The sequence below is a fragment of the Sciurus carolinensis genome, chromosome 5 (assembly GCF_902686445.1).
Source record: "Sciurus carolinensis chromosome 5, mSciCar1.2, whole genome shotgun sequence".
Classification (NCBI taxonomy): Eukaryota; Metazoa; Chordata; class Mammalia; order Rodentia; family Sciuridae; genus Sciurus; species Sciurus carolinensis.
In genome coordinates, this window is record NC_062217.1 from 21,426,224 (window position 1) to 21,435,233 (window position 9,010).

The 9,010-nt window shown below is 34.9% G+C and overlaps 1 long non-coding RNA gene across 1 annotated transcript; it reads right to left on the minus strand.

The window, feature by feature from the left end:
• Positions 1-4,796: 4,796 nt before the first annotated feature.
• LOC124984484 (uncharacterized) lies at positions 4,797-8,723 on the minus strand. Its single transcript, XR_007108688.1, has 4 exons — positions 8,698-8,723; positions 6,931-6,985; positions 5,295-5,334; positions 4,797-4,932 (listed from the first exon to the last, which is right to left on the minus strand). It is a non-coding gene; the product is annotated as an uncharacterized LOC124984484 (long non-coding RNA).
• Positions 8,724-9,010: the final 287 nt, after the last annotated feature.

Genomic DNA, 9,010 nt, shown 5'->3' on the forward strand with positions numbered 1-9,010 from the left:
AACAAAACATGTGTTCCAAGGTTGTGCAGAGTGGGAGAAAAATTGAGGATGTGTTAGGGAGGTGTGGTACTATGGTGTTTGATCCATGACACTATATATTTTTCATACGCCACAGATTTACATAGTAGGAAGAGCAAACTTGAATCTATGAAAATCAAAAGTAAAATGAGTCAGGGGTTTGAAGTGCGGGAAGCTGTCCTTATTTAGCAGAATCAGACTAGGCTGAGCCACGTGATGCAGAGGCTGGTCTTCTAGGAACTGCTGGGAAGCCTGTGGTACTGCCTGGGAGTGGTTCCCTGTTTCCTTCTGGAATTTTCACCCTAAGAGGATGACTCGCCTTACTCCACTTTATCCTGTCCATCACAGAAGAAGCTCCTCCCTGTCCTGGTCCCCTTTTATCTATATATTATAAATAAAGGAGAGTTGTAAAGAGGCCAGAGTTGGTATGGCCAGTTCCGTCACACCCCCTCTTATAGAAAGAGTATTGGCTCTTGTGTGTTTTTGAGTAGATAAGTTTTTTGGGTAATAGAGAGAAAAACTGCCAACATCCTCCTCCGGCAGTCAACCCTTTTCTCCTTCACACAGGACATGCAGAGAGGATCCCCACGTTGGATGATCCCAGGAAGGCTAAGTTTACTAAAAGATTCAAAGTCTATTAGAAACATATGAACAAATTTATTTAAATTAAAAAATACTCAACTAGCAACACCTTAATTTGTAGAAACTCAGTAATAAAAAATACTGTGCTAATCAAAAATTCTGCATCTGCTTAAATGACCAGAATAAGTATCCTGAAGAAACATTGCCTTAATTTTGCCTAATTTTGTTCATTGGTGACTTTAAGCCAAAATTATAATTACTAATGTTATCGCTTTCACACAGAAATAATTTTCTATGCTTTGCATAGCTGTAGCACTGAGGTCTCCATGCATTTGAAGATTTGAGACAAAAGTTCAAAGTGTACTTTAATGAATTTCACTAGTTGCTACTTGAAACATCTCTGAAGTTGTCTCTGTTGAGTCTCTTTAAGTCAGTTTTAATGACTATAAAAATGCAAAGCCTAATTTGAATGCAGTTTTCATGCTTTAGTGATAGGTATATCTCTCTAATGGGATAGGAAGAAATATGCTCCCGTGTGTTCAAGATAAAGTAAATTAGAATTCCACAATGGTTCTGGATTGTAATTGCATTTATCACAGTATGACAATCTTTGTGAGAACGTTAGTAAACACTAATACATATCCTTTTAACAGGGTGTATCTGCTAAAAGATGCAATAAAATCACTCTGTCACCCATTCCCTCAATGTTCCTCAATCTCTATGGGCAAACTTAGTCCTTGAATTTAGCACTACTCAGCAATTAAAGTCATCCACAGTAGAGACATGTTTAAGTAGCCCTAAGATGGCGGCTGGCATTGGGCCAAGAGGTGGCGCATAATTAGTGTTAACATGGCATTCAAATTTCCTTAATCATTTCACTTTAAGAAATTGAGGGATTTCTGTTTGTTTCAAAAGGTCTCATGACCTTTTGCCTGATTGGCTGATGTCTCTTCTGCGCTAGTGGTCAACAGATGTTCCTCATTCTTTCTTGATTGGTACCGTGGCGCATGCTCCAATCGTGCTACTTAATCCTAAGCTGATTGGCTGCCTTAGTGTATATAAGACATTCTCTTCACCTGGAAGAAGATCTCAGGATGGAGGACTAAAGCCATACCTCTAGATCACAGAATGAAGGACACAGTACGCGGAATGCACCACTAAGAAGCACCTCTGATAGCATGCACCTCTAGCTCGCACCTCTAGGACGCAGGATGCAGGATGCACCTCTAAGAAGTAGCAGCAGACCTCTAAGAAATAGCTCCTCTGAAAGCGTAGTCTCTCTGATAAGCATAGCCTCTCTGAAAGCATAGTAAAACTAAGCAAAGCCTCTCTTCCTCTAAGCAAAGCCTCTCTTCCTCTATAAATTAGCAAATAAGCAAGCAAGCAGAGAAAGATAATAGAAGTAGTTCATTCCCAGTCCACCTCCGATTCCTTCCCGCGGGATTGTTGCTGCGGGCGGCAACAGTCCACCTTAAATTACAAACATACAAGTAATATATTTGATCTATATTGTATAGTTTGAAGGCAAGCATTTCACAAAGCCTTGGCAATGACCATTGTAGTTTAGTGTCTTTTCATTCCACTGCAAAAAAATACTCCAAAGTATGTGTTAGACAAGAGCGTTAAGGTACTCCCAAAGCTATAATACATAAAAATCATATAATAGTTTCTGTAATCTTCCTATGCATTGGAAAAATGAAAGAATTACCTGTGTAGTCTTCGGTTTTGTTTGTTCAACAAAATGTTTAGGACAAAATACAGGAATTTATGGTCCAAACATGCTACTTTATTCATTCATTCATACTAAAGACAAACATTATTTCAAAGATTATTTAAAATTCCTTATCAATCAGGAAAAGCACCACATATTTTTAAAATCGTTGTGCCTTAGTTTAAATTTCCTTAATCATTTCACTTTAAGAAATTGAGGGATTTTTGTTTGTTTCATTCTTGTATTTTGGTACCGGGGATTTAGGTTAGGGGTCCTTAACCACTGAGCCACATTCCTAGCCCTTTTTATTATTTTAATTTTGAGTCGGGGTCTGCAAGTTGCTGAGGCTGGCTTTGAACTTGCAACCCTCCTGCCTCAGTCTCCTAAGTCACTGGGTGAAAACAAGTTTTTGTATGACTGAATAGACCTGAAATTAGAAACATTTTATAAAAAAACATTATCAGTTATTTTTCTGGAGTAGCACTCTATATTTTTCAAGTTTTTATAATTACTACATATAGTATACATACAAAAATAATCAGCTGATTGCCCTTTGCTCTATGAAATAAATCAATTCTCTCAACATTTTAGTCAACCACTTAGATCTATGAACTCATTCATCCAAGTAAAGTTATTCGTCTGAAAGTACCGGACACAAGTTGTCAGTTGAAAACATTTGCAGTGGCTGATATGTTCAGAAAGTACACTGAACAATCAAAAACCTTGTTTGCTGTCACTAAAGTGACATATCCTAATTGTGAAAAGATATCAAAAAGTATTCTTTTTGCTGCTTCCAAAAAAAAGTTAAGTCACATTTTTCATACTTGTTCTGATTTTGCCACCAACTTGGAGGCAAAATGCTACTGAGGAAAAATATCATTTCCTGTTATAAACTTTACTTAAACTAACAGCAATATATATTTGTAAGTTCAAGATTTATATATTATGAGAAAAAAAGATTAAGGTATTTGAGCTTCTCACATGAATATTTTAACAAGGCATTGGAAATAGACAATTTAATGCCCAAGAGTTTTTCCTGAAGCTTATGATTTTCTCTGGATAAATTTTGTTTTGCTTATTCTATCATAAATATACATATCAAAATTTCCAGAAGCATATAGGCAGAAAACCGAAAGATATTTTAGGGATATATATGGAATTATCTCAGAATACTTGAATGCTTCTAGCCAAGTCTTTATATTATGAGCAAATGAGAATCAGAGCAGTGAAAGTTGCTTAATTTTCCCTGGAAAATATTGCTCCTCTTACCCTCTATGTAAGTAGGTAGATTTATGAATTGATGGCTGGAAGCAATCCTAATAGATAAATTGAGAGGTGGTAACTTTAAAATTAATGCTGGGCAGGTCTTAGTGCACAGGGACTTGAGGTCTCCAAGAAAGGAGACATCTACTTGGAAATTCATGTTCTTGACTGGGCTGCAGAAGACAATCTAAGGATGCATCAGGTATGAATAGCAGAGCAAGAGACTGATTATAAGGACACATTCAAGAATGGGAGGTGGGCAAGCTGAGAGAGAGGTGGAGTGGGGGAGTGATGTGGTGCTGTCTTGGTGTGGGGCTTTAACAGAGAGGGACAGTAGGCAGGGGCTGAACTAGAGATGGAGTCAGGGCAGGGTGGCAAGATCACCCAGTTTTCCTTGCACGCGTGCACTGTCCTAGCACGTTTTAATCATGCAGTTTCCTACATCACATATCTCATCAGCATCTTCATTTTCCATCTACCAATGGGTACCTTACTGTTACACTGAGGCTATGTTCCTATCTTGGTCACCGTGCTCCCTAGAGGTGTGTTTCTTCTAGATGTTTTGTGGTTATCTTGCAGTTTTGTGCTTTTTCAATCAATTGGCAAACTGTTGGAAAGGACATGAGGACAAGGCCTTGGGCTGGGATTTCATCTTCTTTGCAATGGTTAATGGTTAAGGAGCCACCTGAGCTTGAAGTCCTTTGTGAGGTTCCTGCCACAGGAGGAGACATAACCGTGGAGGATGAACACACCCCGCCCAGCAGCAACTTTTTGGTGCTGTTTACTCTACCTCTATTTCCTTTCCATAAAAGTTCTTTTGACACTCATTCTCTTTTGGTAACCCGAAATTCTTTTGCCAATGCTACAAGTCCATTTTGTTTCCAAGATGTGGGAATTGAAAGGCAAGATCTTTACATGTAAAGTGTTACTTAAATTCAAGTTGCAAGCAGTATAAATATATTGCAGAACAACTTCTGAGGGAAATATCTATAAGCGACATTATTACTTTCAAACATATAACTTGACTTTCATATTAAATACAAAATAAAATGGCAACACATGCTAGTCAGGAGCACAGATTTTTGTTCTTCTGTCCCTGGTTTTATGCGGTGAGAACAAATAAATCCCTTCTTGTGAAAACATACCTATGTATACATTATAGGGCAACTCAGAATGATTTTCTGAATTTGTTTCTGCTTGCATATCTTCTGTGGTTTAAAGGCCTTAATATAATAGGAGCTTTTTTGAATCTTCCCTTTGACTTCCAGCTCTTCCTAATCCTTTCTGATGAAGAGAAATCCTTTCTCAGGTTTTCGTTAACTAGCTGCCTGAGCTTAATGTCCATTGTGATGTTCCTGCTGGAGAAAAAAAATGGAGACACAACTGTGGATGCGGAAAGCCCTACCCAGCACCTAGGCTTACTGACCACTGTACCTCCCTGTTCTCTCCATGAAAGTCCTCTGTACCCCTGAGCCCTCTCGTGATAGAGCTTTGAGACCTAAGTCTTTCAAACTTATCGAGACTGCCAGTGCTTGAATAGACCTGGTTCCTTCCTACCAACAGTCATCACCTGAACTTTGGTACTCCAGTGGAGGGCAGCCCAGACATTATATCACATAACTTTAAAGTTATGCTTACAGGATAAATCAGTGAATGAAAAGCTAAATAGGTGGCAGGTGAACTGGGAAAACATCAAAAGAGCATAGTATTTGGAAATCACCTTCTATCTTTCTTCACACCCTTTTTCCACTCAAGCAACCCTGGAAAGAGATAAATTTATTATATTAAGAATTATCATGGCAGTAGGTGGAGATTATTTTGACTACTAAGTAGAAATACTCCATGTAACACCACTCAGCATCAGCAGGACAAATGGCATTCACATTGATTTTAAAACACTCTACCGAAAATGTTATTTGGGCAGCATGCATAAGGAAATGTATCAAATTAATGTTATTCAGAATTTTTAAAAACATCTTAAGTATCAGATAAAGCACCATGATATCCCAAGGTACAATGTGCCTTAGAAAAATACTTGACAAGTAAGTAAATATTTTACTTGTTCTTTCTATATTGCAGGAGTATTTCAATTTTGTTCCAAATGGTAATTCATGTAATTACCATAAAGTATTTTAGTTAAGGGTAGGCATTATTCTAATTTATATGATTGAAAAAATAAGTGATAAAACTTTAAGAAACATTCAATATTCACATGACAATTAAGTGGCAGAGTTTAAATTTGAACTCCGGTTCCAGAATGAATATTTTGCTGGTAGATTAAAGAGCACCTCCAGAGTAAAAGGTAAAGACTATCATCAATGGTAAATTTAAATCATGAACTGTGATAATGTACTATATAAGGAAAAATTACTGTATCCACATAAGATCGGGGAGACTTAATACAGGAAATTATTCTTTGTTAAGATTAAAAGAGCATATCTCAAATCTGAAAAGAAATGAGAGGAAAACATAGTATAAAATTGGACTTTTTACATTTTCCTTTGTGGTTGGGTGGAAGTATGCATAGTGGGGAAAGACAGAATTAGTGAGAAAGAGAATTTATGCAGTTTATATCAGAGCTCGATATTACTAAAATGATCAAAGTTTTAATAGAGAAAACTGGTAAGAATATGTTTATAAAGTTGGCACATTTTCATTGGTGATAATGCTAAATCTAGATATTGCTTGAGCTTAAATTTGTTCAAGATCATATTATCAGACATGGGAAGTGACAGCTGGAATTCTTGTCTTTTAAAAATTAGTTCTAGAACTAGCACAAAGCAATATTCTAAAATTTATTTGTTTAGTAATACATATTACACAAATTTTTAAATATCAACATAAAGTTGAATTTGAAATGCATTATTAGTCATGTGAAAAGTAGCTACTATACACTGTGGAACAGAAAAGCAGTTCTAAGCAGTAGCGTAGAGACAGGTGCTGAACTGAATTGCACACTTCACAGATTTCTCTGGTAAGAAGAAATAAGCCCTGATGGATCTAAACAGGTAATTTGTAAGGGTATAACATGCACTGTGAGCTTCATATTAGCACTGGTCCCCATGACGCCAGTTATGGGGTTAATACAATAGTGAGCCCAAATGGACAGTACAAATAAAGCCTATAAATAAATTTCTCAGTATTATGATTCTCTTAAAATATGAAATAAAAAATTAAGATTTATAATAGCAAACTACAAAACCAGATAAATACAAATTAACTTGACTAATAGATATGAAATGCTCTTTATTTGCTCAATTTGTGTTGCTTCACTTGGGAGTATAACAAAATTCATGTTAGTCACTATCATATTTATTTTTTTTTTCTTATTTTATGATGATACAGTTTCAACTTACCCATCCATTTTTGTTCTTGGTTATTCAATTTAATAGTTTGTCCCATAGTATTTCACTAAAAAAAAATAAAATATACTTTAATAAATCTATTATTGCAATCTTTATTACAATAAAGATGCAATATGTGAGAGGATTGCTGTTAATGACCTAAATATTCATATAGAAAGGGAATAATGAGAAATATTATAGCACCTGCTGTAATCTAGTTTCTATTATATTTTTGGCCTGCTTTCATTACTGTGCTCTATGCCATAATTCAATTCTCCTGTTCTCTTTGACTTGTGGCACATTTATTCCACATAAATTGTGACCCTGCTTAGTCTTCATTGGTAAAATTATACATTTATAAGTGAACACCACATTCTTTCCTCAGTCCTCAACAACTAAAATATTCTAATTTTTCACCAAAAAGTACCATTTTATTGGCACAAATAATATCATCAATGTACAGATATTATACAAATCAAACAACTCAAGTCATGTTTTAACAAAAAGAAAAAACTGATTTTGAATTATCATTACAAAATATATTTGTTTCTCATAATTTGTATAGTACATGTGCTCGTATTATCTTAAAAATGGAAACTCAACCTAACGTGTGATATGTGTGAGCCTAAGAAGCAATCCTCTTGAAACAGTTTGACCTGACAATATGCAAAATCTTAAAACAAAAGCTTCTGACCCTGAGAAAACTACGTATGAAAAAAAAAAAAACGCTAAAATTAAATTGTTATTTTTGTGGATTTTATCAATTTGTCAACAAGACAAAATATTTAATGTTAAAAACAATAAATAGGAGCTGGCATCGTGGCCCAGTGGCAAAGCACTTGCCTAGCATGTATGAGGCTCTGGGTTCAATTCTCAGCACCACATATAAATAAATAAATAAATAAATAAATACCCATTGACAACTAAAAAAAAAATTCTTTAAAAAAAAAAAACCTATCAATAAAGGAATGGTTAAGAAAGCAAGTATGGGAAAAATCAAGTACATGTTTACTTTTTCTATTCATTAGCATGTAACCAGCCCTTATTCTATGAGAAATGCTGTTCTAAGGCCTTCAGAGTCAATACTTTTGGTCTTATTTAAAATCGCTCAATGGGTACTAATTTTTATATCAGTGGCAACTGAGCCCACCTGGAACTTTTATTCAGGAGAATACTGAGTACTCAAAAAGCTATCTTTTTCTAAATGGATACATATAAGCAGTTGGGTAAGAAACAAAAGTCTATAAAATTACTTAAACCATTTCAATAAATTTTTTGAAAAAGAAATTTTAACGGAAGATAAGTCCCCACAGCTAATGATGCTGATCCTTTAAAAGAGACTAGTAAGCATATCATTTATGAGAGGGTTTTCCTTGGTATCATTTCTCCTATTTTTTTTTTTTTTTGAGCTATGTTTTCAAAATAAAATATCAGTTCTGTCATCACAGAAAATGTTCTGGTAAATTTGTTCCCTGAGAGGATGTGAAGATGTTTACACCAGGGCTGACAGTCCCCACATTTTCCTTGTCTCGTCTTCCTTTCTTGAAAACAAGGGAAGAAATTGTTATAACAACAGAGTTTGCTGTGTGTCTGAGAGATACCAATAATCTTAGAACAATCCTTTCCAGATCCCCACAGGGTAGCTATTTTTATTACCTACATTTTATAAATTAGAAAACTAAATTTTAATGATATCAAATAACTTTTTCAAGATGAAAACACTGTTAATCTACTAAGTAGGTAGAATCTGATTCTAAACTGCATGCAATGACTACTTACTTTATATTACCTAGAAAATGGATAGTGCCAGTGTAGGGACTTTTCATATCTACCCAAAGAGAAAAGAAAAAATATAAAGATTTTGTTATGATTATTTGCAATTGGCTTTCGTAGTTCTTATTGCTATTTTATTTTGATTTCATACCTACTTAAAAAAATTTCAACAAGATCATTAAATACAGAAAAGGTTTTAAATACCTTTATTCAGAAGCAATAACACTATAATTTTTTTTTTAAATTAAGGATTAATTCACATTTCCTTTTAAATTAAACCATAATTCCACATTCAAATGGCCTGTTGGGAATTGAATTA